Below are 13,311 nucleotides of genomic sequence, written 5' to 3'. Positions count from 1 at the left end.
CTGTATAACAGTGAAACATGTGAAATCTTCTGTGGTTACTTGGACTGTAAGCTGTTTATGCTATGTATTAACTGAATTGATTTTTCATTTTATATCCCCTGTTTGAGCTTGAGAAGTGAAATGATTAAAATCAGTTAAACAGTAATCAGACTGATTTTTATGGAACAAAATACCTTTATCAAATGTGACCACACAGAAAATTAGGTGATAACATGGAGTGCTACCCAGACATTTTTTTTTAAATAGAAAGGTCCATATTGAGCTGTGGGCTGTCTGATTAAGTTAACTGGATTAAGCAAGTAGACAGCAGGATGAATTAGCCATAATGAATGGGTGATCTCATCCAACTTTGAGTATGTGTGAGAGTTCCAGCATAATGCACTATCTTGTGAGAACTTCAGGGGCCAATGCAATATCACGCATGGTAAAAACGGGTGCTCATTGACAGCTTTCTGAAAGGGGATTGGTCCTTTCACTGACATGTAATAAGTGAAGGAGTGACTAAATTAATATTAAGTGTCCCGTGACTGTGGAATGGTCTCCCTCAGAAAATTAGATAGCTGCAGGATTTTTGTGTTTTCACAAACAGGTAAAGGCTTATTTGTATTGCAGGGCCTTTGAGTGATGTTACTATATGTATGTGGTATGTGTGTGTGGTGTATTTTAAAAATTCTGTTTAAAGATTGTATTATTATGTGATGTTATAATCCACCCAGAACAGTGTTCTGGTAATTGGGCAGTTATAAATTGCTGTAAATAACTAAATTAAATAAATAAATATCTTTTTATATGTCTAAATTTGAACGCACATAATTTTTTCTTTTTATAGACTGGTTTAATTCTTGTAACCCTAATCTAAGATTTTCTGCCCACATCATTCACATCACATCTCCTTTTTAGACGTTTTGATTTCTCTTGCAGATGGTGGTTTCCAGACTACACTTTTCAAAAAGCCCACAGATAAAAATATGCTTCTCTCATATATGAGCTGTCATCCATGCTTTTTAAAGGATAATAACCTGATTGGTGAATTTTTTCGCCTCCGTAGGGTATACTCCAGCTGCAATGAATTTCTTGCTCAAGCAATTTTAATATTTAATAACTTTCTATCTCACGGCTACCAATCTCCATGTTGATGCCCACCCTGTCACCCCAGCCTGCGAAATCTTGCTAGACACCCTCAAAGCCCTTGGTTTTAGTCAAATCATCACCGAACCCAAACACAAAGCAGGTCATACCCTTGACCTCATCTTTGTCAACTCCCAAATAACAACACCCACCCCACCGGTAGTCACCCCTGTACCATGGTCTGACCACTTCCTCATCAATGCCAGTTTCACAACCAACACGCCACAATCCACCTCGCTAAATCATAGTAAGACCATTTCCTTCCGTAAACCTTGCACCACAGAGGGATCTCACCATCGCCTTCGACAAAACTTCTAATAACCTAGACCTTACAAACCCTGACACAGCACTACTATCCTGGAACCATCTCACCACCACCATTGCCAATGAGATTTGCCCCATCATCCACAAGGAAATTCCCACCACACAAGCTGAGAAAAGAAAACCATGGTACTCCATTAAACTAAAAAAAATTAAACAGGACCTAAGATCCAAAGAACAAGTATGGCGCAAACAACCATCGGCCACACACAAAGCCACATGCAATAACACCCTACACACATGCCATCACCCAAGCCAAACGAGACTTCTACGCTGTAAAAATCCATGAATACCAGTTCAACGCAAATGCCCTATTCGCATATGTCACAGAACTCACAAATCCTCCCGCCATCTCGTGTAACGAGACAAATACCAGTAACAGATGCCAGGAATTAGCAATGTACTTCAAGAATAAAATTGATAACATCCTCACTTGATTCCCCACCAAGCCCCCCCCCGTCCCCCTCTACACAACGATAATAACAACAACCTTAGAACCTTCGACCTCACCACAAACATGGAAATTGAGTCTATTCTAAAAAAGATGAAACCAGCCTCCCACATCTTAGACACCATTCCCTCAAAAACGCTCCTCTCCATCCCATCCACCATTGCAAAACCCATTGCTAACCTAATCAACTGTTCGCTTACATCTGGTAGCATCCCAGACCCACTCAAACTTGCAGTAGTAAAGCCCCTTCTCAAAAACCAAATCTTGACCCCTCAGACCCTGCTAATTACTGACCTATTTCCAACCTGCCCTTCATCTCTAAAATACTGGAAAGGGTGGTTAACAAACAACTTACAGACTTTTTAGAAAACTGAAACATTCTCCACCCTTCACAATTTAGCTTCCGTAAGGCTCGCAATACGGAATCCCTATTAATATCAATGACAGATACCATACTTAAAGGCATGGATCACGGAAACTCCTACTTACTCGCCCTCCTGGACATTTCGGCAGCCTTTGACACTGTCAACCATCAAATCCTAATGACCCGCCTGGCCGAAATTGGTATTGCAGACACAGCTCTCGCCTGGTTCTCCTCCTATCTCACTCACAGAGAATACCTAGTCAGAATTGATAACCACCAATCCTCACACATCCCCATCACACAAAGTGTTCCCCAAGGATCCTCCTTATCCTCCACCCTTTTCAACATTTACCTCTTACCCCTATGCCACCTGCTATCCGACCTAGGCTTGAAATTCTTCTTATATGCTGACGATGTGCAGATTCTCATCCCGATCCAAAAATCAATAAATGAATCCTTGCACTTCTGGGAATCTTGCCTTACCTCCATCAACTCCATACTATACAACCTCCACTTAGCCCTGAACACCTCAAAGACTGAACTTCTCCTCATCACCAATCATCCTGACCGCACTCCCCACCACACACCCCAGAACACAACCACAGCCCAATACCAACTGCATGCCGTAAGAGACCTGGGTGTCCTCATTGATCATCACCTAACTTTCAAACCCTACATCAAATCTCTCCTCCAGGGAGGCTTCTACAAATTAAATGTCCTCAAGAAACTCAAACCCCTATTACACACCCAAGACTTCCGTACAGTAGTCCAGACCACCATGCTTACGAAACTGGACTGCTGTAACTCCCTCCTACTCGGTCTTCCCGCATCCACCATCAAACCACTCCAGATTCTTCAAAACTCCATGGCCAGAGTCATAACTAATACCCGTAAAACGGAACATATCACCCCTATCTTAATGGACCTGCATTGGCTACCCATTCCCTTCCGTTTCCGTTCACAATACAAAACCCTGACCATTCTTCATCGCTCATTACACAATCTCAACCACACCTGGCTAGACGAAATGCCTCGTCTCCGCACCTCTGACCGCCCCACTAGAAGCAGCCTTGCAGGCACCCTACACACACCCTCTCTCAAGTCTGCGCATCTGTCCATCACCAGAGAGAGAGGGCCTTCTCCATCGCTAGTATTTCCCTCTGGAACTCCCTCCCCACGCCACTCCGTCTAGAGCCATCCCTGCACAAATTCAAAAAAGGAGTCAAAACATGGCTCTTCAAGCAGGCCTACCCTGACACTAACCAGACATAGACCTTCTCCCTCTCTGCACCTCCTTTTTAGCGTCCTTCCTTCCGCCCGCCCTTTCTCACCCTGCTCTCCTTCCCACCCTAACTCTTCCTTAACCTCCCTCCTGCCCGCCACCTCCCCTTCTCTCATGCACTCCACAAACAGCCAAAGCTCTCTAACTTACAGTGATACTGATATTGATGTATAGAATACTTTCTCTTTATAGCCACCTCCATGGTAATAATGTAACATAAGTTGTATATAGTTTTATTACATAAGATGTACATAGTTATTTCTACAGTTACCTTTTACAGTTACTTTTACTTTTGCTTCTCTCTGGTCTATTACCTTTGTACCCAGTTTTCCCTACCTCCTATTATCAGATTGTATTTTCCTCCTTTCAGTTCAATGTAAACCGACATGATGTTCCTTACGAATGTCGGTATAGAAAAGCCTATAAATAAATAAATAAATCTAGTTGCAAATGTGCCTTCAAATGCGCTCTATACACGAATCTTAACTTAATTTTTTTTAAACCTTCTTCTGAAGATTTTTAATGCTCTCACTTGTATATTACCTTTTTCGCCCGTTTGCCGTCACATTTATTTATTTATTTATTTAACGTTTCTTTTATACCGATGACCGTTCGCACATCGCATCGGTTTACAGTGAACAAAAAACCATTGGGCGGAGCCCTTACAAATAACATGTGCAACATCATACGTCCTTACAACATCATACGTCCTTACAACATCATACGTCCTTACAACATCATACGTCCTTACAACATCATACGCCCTTACAAATAACATGTGCAACATCATACGTCATTACTGGTCACTTTTAAATCCCATCCCTATTTTCAGAAGATTCTTGACTTTGCCTTCCACTGTGAACATAACTTGCGTGACATGCTGGTGTCTTCTGAATATCATGAACCCGTCTCTACTCCCTCTTACTCCAGCCATTCTTCTTGTGGGAAATGTAAGGCCTGTTCCTTCTCTATAACTCTCTGTACATTCATGCACTCTTCCTTACATAAACTGTATCAACTTTGATTTTCTTCAGACTGCTCTACCATGGGAGTTATCTATGTTCATTTTCCCTACATAGGCAAAATCGCACGAATGGTCTGTACTCTTATTTAAGAGCACTGTCATGCCTATGTCACACTCGTGAAAATGCTTCTCTTGTTCCACACTGGTTAGAGGCAGGCCATACACCTGAAGACATTTGTTTTTTCATTCTGGACAAAGTTTCTCTCTCAACCAGGAGAGATCACACTCAGGCACTCTTGCAGTGAGAACTCAAATGGATCTTTACTCTTAATACCTTGTCCTCACATGGGCTGAATGCTGATATGAACTGGACAATATTTCTGCGATTATATTCCCTTGAAGTTTCTTTGATATTACATTCACAGCCCTCTTTTTTGACATTATTTTTATGCTACATTTACGTTCTTCATGACATCATGATTAATATTTACTATCATATGACTCAAGTTTGGTATGCACTCTTTCTATTTGCTATTTAAATCTGGTGGCATTGAATCTAATTGCAGTTTGCCTCTGCTATTATGCTGTTCTTTATATTTATGAATTTTGAACCTTTGGTAAGCAGTTTATTTATTCTATTTTATTCTACAATTACTATCATGTATTTATTTATATATTTATTTTATGCAATTTCAAAAATTAAAGATACAAGAATACCTTGTACAGAAATGTGAGGCCTTGAAAATGTATACAAAGTATAATAATCCTATTACACATATAGCAAAAAGAAGAAAAGGAAAAATGATAACCTCACTATTTAATATAGGAAAAAGGGAAGAAGACAATAGGAAAAAGAAAACAAAGGGCGAATTTTTCCATGAAATAGAGAAAAAAACAGGATGAGATAACGCCAAATACACTTTATGCCAGGATAAATACAACTAAAGTAAATGTGAATCTAGAAATAGTCGCAGTTGGGATGGCTAAAAAAAAACATAATCCAAATTGGAATATCTGATGGAACATTTGCAGGGATAATGCAACAGGAATTGACCTCCCTTAGCGAGTACTTCAGCTCACAGGGAGAGAAATGTAATGAAACTGCTATCTGATGGGAGGAGCAATCAGATAGGAGTTAGCAATCTGTAATGAATCTCCATGAGGAGTTAGCAATCTGTTGTATTTAGGAGAGTTGTGGGTGGATCCTTGGACCAGTGGCAGATGACCACGCCCCCGGGGAAGACCCCGAGGGGGACCACCGGTCAGGCTCAGAGTATGGAGACAGACACACACTAGTTCTTTTATTAGACAATATACTGAACCACCAAAGGTGGCAGTAGTGAGCTGGAATGCCTGGCTGGGCTGTAGTCCCTCAGAAGCTGGAACAGCGATCCCTGGAGGCTGAGCTGTAGAGAAAGTGAAATATAGTGAGTAGGCAGGGTAAGCAGAGTTCATGTACCGAACCTGATGGTAAGACTCACACAATGCCTCATAGAAGCCCAGGAGCTGGAATGTATAGGCCCTCGAGGAGCGAGTACCTGGTTCCAGGGAAAGCTCTGCGAGAGCGATGATAACTCACAGATGTAGTAGGCAGTGCTGACTTCCAGGCAGAAGTGAATTCGAAGAAGTCCGGGAACAAGGGCCCTTGAGGAGCGAGTACTGGTTCCAGACTGCAGTCTACAAAGTAAGAGAGAGAGCGAGGCCCCCGAGGAGTGGGTAACCCTAGTTAGTCCGAGGAGGCAGAGTAGCTTAGGTATCAAAACCCCTTGCTAACTCGATGTGTTAGCAAATTCTAAGACCTTAAATATCCATCGCGGGTGACATCATCTTCGGGGGACACCCCCGAGGTTCGCGCCATCGCTGGTTCTTCAGTCGGGGCCACGCCATACACGCACCCCTAGGCCTCCAGGAAACATAGCGGTTCGCAGCGTGGAGCCGATCCGGGGATGCCAGAGGACCTCGGCAGAGGAACGCCATGGCAGACAATCTTCCCGCGGGCGAAGAGGGAGGCGCCAAAGAGGTGAGGAGGGTGGAGAGAGGGCGTCGGGATCTGACGGACACAACAGTACCCCCCTTCAAAGGGCAAATTCCTCTTCGGGTACCAGACTTAGGTTTTGAACGATGTGCGAGGTGAAACTGATGAAGCATCTCTTTGTCCAGGATATTGGTCTGAGTCTCCCAAGAGTTTTCTTCAGTTGCCAAAACCTTCCCACTTTAGAAGGTATTCAAAAGTCTTGCCTCTTTTACGAATGTTCAGACCTTCTTCGACCTTGTATTCTAAGTCGTCTTCTGCAATGATGACAGGTGGATCTAAAGTCTTGGAAGAAAATTCACTGAGTATGAGTGGTTTCAGTTGAGAAACTTGGAGGCATTATGGATGTGGAGCCCAGGTGGTAGCTTCAGACGATAGGTAACTTGGCCAATACGTTGAAGGACTGGGAATGGTCCCATGTAGCGAGGAGCAAACCAATAGTAGGGTAGTTTGAGCCTGAGGTGCTTGGTAGACAACCAGATCTCATCTCCCGGCTTGAAGACTGGAGCTTGCGCATGATGCGCGTCGTAGTACTTCTTGGCACGGTCACTCACCTTGATTAGCATGTCTTTCGTCTGAACCCACAATTTCCTGGCGTGTAGCAGATGGACTCAAAACAAGTGGGTATAGTGTGCTCGTGCTAGCAGTTGGAGACGGATCTGACGTCAGCACGGGTACATATACCCCCGCAGGAAGTGCAGCAATTCAGTAATTTCCGTCTCCAAAGCAGTTTGGAGCTACCACATGCTCGCTGAGCGTTTCTTTTTCCAAATTCTAAATTCTTAACAGAAACCTCTACCACAGGTGGGTCGAGATTACCTCGGACCAGTGGGTCCTCGCCATCATCCGAGAAGGGTACTACCTGGACTTTCTTCGGCTCCCACTGGACAAGTTTGTGGAATCTCCTTGTTCACCCCTCAAGAGGGCGACACTAGAAGTTACCTTGCAAAGGCTCCTGTCCCTAAAGGCCATAATCCCAGTGCCTACAGGGGAGATACATTCTGGGCATTATTCCATTTATTTCATAGTGCCCAAGAAGGAGGGCACTTTCAGGCCCGTCCTGGACCTCAAGTCGGTCAACCGACACCTACGGGTCCCCAGCTTTCGCATGGAAACTCTGCGGTCTGTCAAAAATTCAGTATAGCCAGGGGAGTTTCTCACATCCCTAGATCTGTCGGAAGCCTACTTGCATATCCCAATTCATCGGGATCACCAGCACTATTTACGCTTCCAAGTCCTGAATCAACACTTCCAGTTCCGAGCTTTACCCTTCGGGTTAGCCACTGCGCCGCGAACCTTTACCAAGGTCATAGTAGTAGTGGCGGCGTCCCTCAGGAAGGAAGGAATTCTCGTCCATCCCTACCTGGACGATTGGCTGATCAGGGCAAAGTCCCCGGAGGAGAGCCACCAGGCAACCAACAGAGTTATATCTCTTCTGGAAAGCCTAGGATGGGTAGTAAACCTGAACAAGAGTTCCCTACAGCCTTCTCAGTCGCTGGAATACCTAAGAGTCCAATTCGACACCCAGGAAGACAAGGTCAGTCTGACCTCCAAGAGAAGATCAAAGCTCCGGAATCGTCTGCAAGCCCTGCTGAGCGCCACCCGGCCCACAGCTTGGGATTACTTACAGGTCCTCGGCCTTATGGCATCCACTCTGGAGGTGATACCATGGGCGCGGGCTCATATGAGGCCATTACAACGCGCCCTCCTATCTCGGTGGAGCCCACAATCACAGAATTACACCGTACACTTACCTCTACCAGCCAGAGTGCGGAATCAGATACGGTGGTGGTTGCAACCCGGCCATATGAGCCGGGGGTCAAGAATGTCCTCCCCAACCTGGATCCTGCTCACTACAGATGCCAGCCTGAACGGATGGGGAGCACATTGCGAAGAACTCACCGCCCAAGGGCGGTGGAACAGAGAAGAGTCGGGGTGGAACATCAACCGACTAGAGGCACGGGCAGTCAGGCTAGCGTGCCTGCGATTTGCCCACAGACTTCGCAACAAAGCGGTCAGAGTGATGTCAGACAACGCCACCACGGTGGCATACATCAACCGACAGGGCGGAACCAAAGCCAACAGGTATCCCTAGAGATAGCCCCCCTGATGACTTGGGCAGAAGCAAATCTCCAGGACATCTCCGCCGTTCACATCGCCGGGAAGGACAACACCACAGCAGACTTCCTCAGCAGAGAAAGCCTAAATCCGGGGGAATGGTAGCTGTCGCCCACAGCTTTCCAGATGATTGTGGATCAGTGGGGGACGCTGGGCATGGACCTACTAGCAGACAGGTCCAACGCTCAAGTACCCAGATATTTCAGCCGCAGGCGGGATCCGCTATCCCAGGGGATTGATGCCCTGGTACAGCCATGGCCGCAGGGGATCCTGTTATATGCCTTCCCTCCATGGCCCCTGCTGGGCGCCATTATACACAAGATTCAGCGGCACAGAGGCCTAGTTCTTCTAGTGGCCCCGGACTGGCCAAGAAGACCCTGGTACGAGACATGAGAAGACTACTGGCAGGGACTCCATTTCCCCTGCCGCCACACAGGGACCTGCTGCGGCAAGGTCCCATCCTCCACGAGGATCCAGCTCAATTCTCTCTTACGGTCTGGCCATTGAGAGGGCTCGACTGAAGAAAAGAGGATACTCTAGGCCGGTAATAGATACACTCCTCCGAGCACGCAAGTTCTCCACATCACTAACATATATAAGGATCTGGAGAGTATTTGAAGCCTGGTGCGAAACTCAGAGCACCAATCCACATGCCGCGAAGATCCCTATCATTTTGGATTTCCTACAAGATGGACTTCAGAAGGGTCTGTCCCTTAATTCCATCAAGGTCCAAGTAGCAGCGCTATCCTGCTACGGTCCCCGGAGTGACGGCAACAGCATCGCCACACACCCAGATGTTTCACGTTTCCTGAAAGGAGTCAAACACATTCGCCCGCCACTGAAATGGCCAGTACCCCTGTGGAACCTCAACCTAGTTTTGGAGTTTCTAACGGGACACGCCTTCAGACCCCTTCGAGGCCTGTCCCTCCGTTTGTTAACCTTGAAGATGGTATTCCTGCAGGCTGTATGCTCAGCACGCCGCATCTCAGAGCTACAAGCACTGTCCTGCCGTGATCCGTTTCTCAGAATCACTCCAGAGGCTATCCATCTTCGCACGGTTCCTTCCTTCTTACTCAAAGTGGTCTCACACTTCCACCTCAACCAAACCATATCCTTGCCTACCACGGAAGGTTTGAAGAAGTTGGAAGAAGGTCGAATACTACGCCATCTCGACATCGGCAGACTACTGTCTAGATACCTGGAAATGTCGGAAGCAGTATGAAAGACGGACCACCTGTTCGTCCTTCACAGCGGGAAGAAGCAAGGGGAAGCGGCTTCACAGGCAACCATCGCCCACTGGATCAAAGAAGTTATCAAGGCAGCCTACGTAGAAGCAGGGAAACCACCGCCTCTACAGGTCAAGGCTCACTCTACCAGAGCGCAAGCAGCCTCTTGGGCAGAAACTAGGATGCTGTCGCCTGCAGAGATATGTAAAGCGGCGACGTGGTCCTCCCTCCATACCTTCTCCAGGTTCTATCGTCTGGATGTCCAGGCCAGGGAGGACACAGCATTTGCTAGGGCAATCCTGAACGGACCTCGGGCAGCCTCCCGCTCAGTCCGGGAGTAGCTTTTGTACATCCCACTTGTTTTGAGTCCATCTGCTACACGCTAGGAAATGTTGAGATTACTTACCTGATAATCTCCTTTTCCTTAGTGTATGCAGATGGACTCAGCATCCCGCCCGGCTGCCGGTATACATGGGGATTCACCGACTCACGGTAAGCCATGTTTTTCTTATAATAGGGCATCCACCCTGCCAGGTGTCGACGCCTTCCGGTTGAGAACACTGGCGGTCTCCAGCTACTATCAATCGGTCAGGGTAATCCTGTTCATTTAATTGATCGGTCAGCTACAGCTTTTGCAAGGAAGATTACTGAATTGCTGCACTTCCTGCGGGGATATATGTACCCGTGCTGACGTCAGATCTGTCTCCAACTGCTAGCACGAGCACACTATACCCACTTGTTTTGAGTCCATCTGCATACACTAAGGAAAAGGAGATTATCAGGTAAGTAATCTCAACATTTATGAATATCATCAGCAGTAGATTGAGCTGCTGGGGACGTCACTGAGAGTTTTAGTGGGAGAGGCGGTGTAGGAGGACGTCCAAAAACCACCTCAAATGGTGACCCAATAGTGGATCTTCTAGTTTGATGAAGGGACTCCTCAGGTCTTCCACTAGACATCTGAGAATGAAGTTGCCTCCTGCCCCTGAGTCCACCAGGGCAGGAGTCTGAACCGTGATCGGTCTGTAGGTCAAAGAGACTGGGAGAGAGAGCGGAGGAGATGTTGCGGTATGGCCTAAGAACAGTCCTCCTGCAGGACTTAGGCCCGTCCGTATCCCGGACGAATGGAGCATGTAGAAACATCATGGCTGGGTTGACCACAGTACATGCAAAGACCGCGCTTCTTCTGAAATCTTCTCTCCTTTGAAGTCGTGTCCACAACCAAGTTGCATAGGTTCATCTGTATCGGCAGCAGGGACTACTGGAACCTTCCAAGGTGTAAAGACAACACTGGCCTGTTTCAACACGGGTAACACTGTAGGCCAGAGTTCCTTCACCTTGTCCTGGAGTCATTGATCAATCCGAGTGGCCAAGGCTATTAATTCGTCCAGCGAGTCAGGTGTCTGGTGAGCGGCCAGCTCGTCCTTCAAACGGTTATCCATGCCTCTGCAAAAGAGAGTCTGAGACATCTGGGGTCCCAGCAGAGTTCTGCTGCAAGAGTTTTGAACTCTATGGCAAATTCAGCCAAAGATCTGCTGCCTTCCTTCAAATCCACTAAAGCTGAACCAGCAATAGAAGTTCAAGCAGGGTCATCAAAAACGGATTTAAACAAGTCCATAAATCCCTCTATGTCCTGCAAAAGAGAGTCCTTGCATTCCCACAAGGTGGATGCCCAAGACAGGGCCCTACCATCCAGGTATGAAAGGATGTAGGTAGTCTTGGAGAGATCTGTAGGAAATAAAGACGGCTGTAAGGCAAAGTGCATGCAGCACTGGTTCAAAAAGCCCCGGGTCTTCTGGATTTCTCCGGAAAAGCGGATTGGAGCCGCCAGTGGTACAGCAGTCTTCAAAGTTACCTCCGGTGACTGACCACCTTGGTTGGAGGCTGTACCTTGAGCCTTCGGTGTGTGTTCCTGATGAAATGCTGCAGTAAGTTTCTCCAAGGCGTCTTGCTGCTCCACAATGCACTGGGCCAGTCCCGGTATGGCCTGCAAAGCACTCAGTTGTGCCGGATCCATGGAGATAGCAATCTGTAATGAAACCGCTATCTGATGGGAGGAGCAATCAGATAGGAGTTAGCAATCTGTAATGAATCTCCGTGAGGAGTTAGCAATCTGTTGTATTTAGGAGAGTTGTGGGTGGATCCTTGGACCAGTGGCAGATGACCACGCCCCCGGGGAAGACCTCGAGAGGGACCACCGGTCAGGCTTAGAGTATGGAGACAGACACACACTAGTTCTTTTATTAGACAGTATACTGAACCACCAGAGGTGGCAGTAGTGAGCTGGAATGCCCGGCTGGGCTGTAGTCCCTCAGAAGCTGGAACAGCGATCCCTGGAGGCTGAGCTGTAGAGAAAGTGAAATATAGTGAGTAGGCAGTGTAAGCAGAGTTCATGTACCGAACCTGATGGTAAGACTCACACAATGTCTCATAGAAGCCCAGGAGCTGGAATGTATAGGCCCTCGAGGAGCGAGTACCTGGTTCCAGGGAAAGCTCTGCGAGAGCGATGATAACTCACAGATGTAGTAGGCAGTGCTGACTTCCAGGCAGAAGTGAATTTGAAGAAGTCCGGGAACAAGGGCCCTCGAGGAGAGAGTACCGGTTCCAGACTGCAATCTACACAGTAAGAGAGAGAGCGAGGCCCCCGAGGAGCGGGTACCCCTAGTTAGTCCAAGGAGGCAGAATAGCTTAGGTAGCAAAACCCCTTGCTAACTCGATGTGTTAGCAAATTCTAAGACCTTAAATATCCGTCGCGGGTGATGTCCTCTTTGGAGGACACCCCAAGGTTCGCGCCATCACTGGTACTTCAGTCTCGGCCGTGCCGCGCATGCGCCCCTTGGCCTCCAGGAAACATGGTGGTTTGCAGCGTGGAGCCGGTCCGGGGATGCCGGAGGACCTCGGCAGAGGAACGCCACGGCAGCCAATCTTCTCGCGGGCGAAGAGGGAGGCGCCAAAGAGGTGAGGAGGGCGGAGAGAAGGTGTCAGGAACCGATGGACACAACAAGAAATTTCTTGCGCCGGAGCTGGGTATTCCTTGAAAGGTCAGGAAAAATCCAAAATTTTTGGCCATAAAACAAAAGGGATCTATTACAGAAGAAAAAGCATAGTACATTATTACGATCAGTAGGAAAGGCAAAAGTTACAAGCAGAGACCCATGAAGAGATATCTCAAATATTTGAGAATTTTCCAGGAAATTAGTCAAATCTTGTAAATTATCAGGTGACAAGTTATTTCCATTAGCTTCTTGAGGCACAGCTTGAGGCAAGAAAAAAGCCTTAGTTATTACAGGCACAGCTTTCCCCTTTCAGTCGCAATCGCGGGCCACCACCTCGCCGGACACAGAAGTCCGCCCCAGACGCCGCCAGACTCAGCGAAGCGTGACCCGGCCGCAGCACAGACTCCCGGCCGCAGCACAGACTCCACG

The 13,311-nt window shown here is 47.1% G+C and overlaps 1 protein-coding gene across 5 annotated transcripts in view; it reads left to right on the top strand.

Annotated features, from left to right (window-relative positions):
• The window catches only part of ZRANB3 (zinc finger RANBP2-type containing 3), a 593,631-nt gene that overhangs the window by 494,919 nt on the left and 85,401 nt on the right, over positions 1–13,311 (top strand). The window lies entirely within an intron of this gene.

The sequence above is a fragment of the Rhinatrema bivittatum genome, chromosome 6, assembly GCF_901001135.1.
Source record: "Rhinatrema bivittatum chromosome 6, aRhiBiv1.1, whole genome shotgun sequence".
NCBI classification, from domain to species: domain Eukaryota; kingdom Metazoa; phylum Chordata; class Amphibia; order Gymnophiona; family Rhinatrematidae; genus Rhinatrema; species Rhinatrema bivittatum.
Note: the sequence above shows the minus strand (reverse complement) of the source record. Positions and strands in the feature narration are given on the sequence as shown.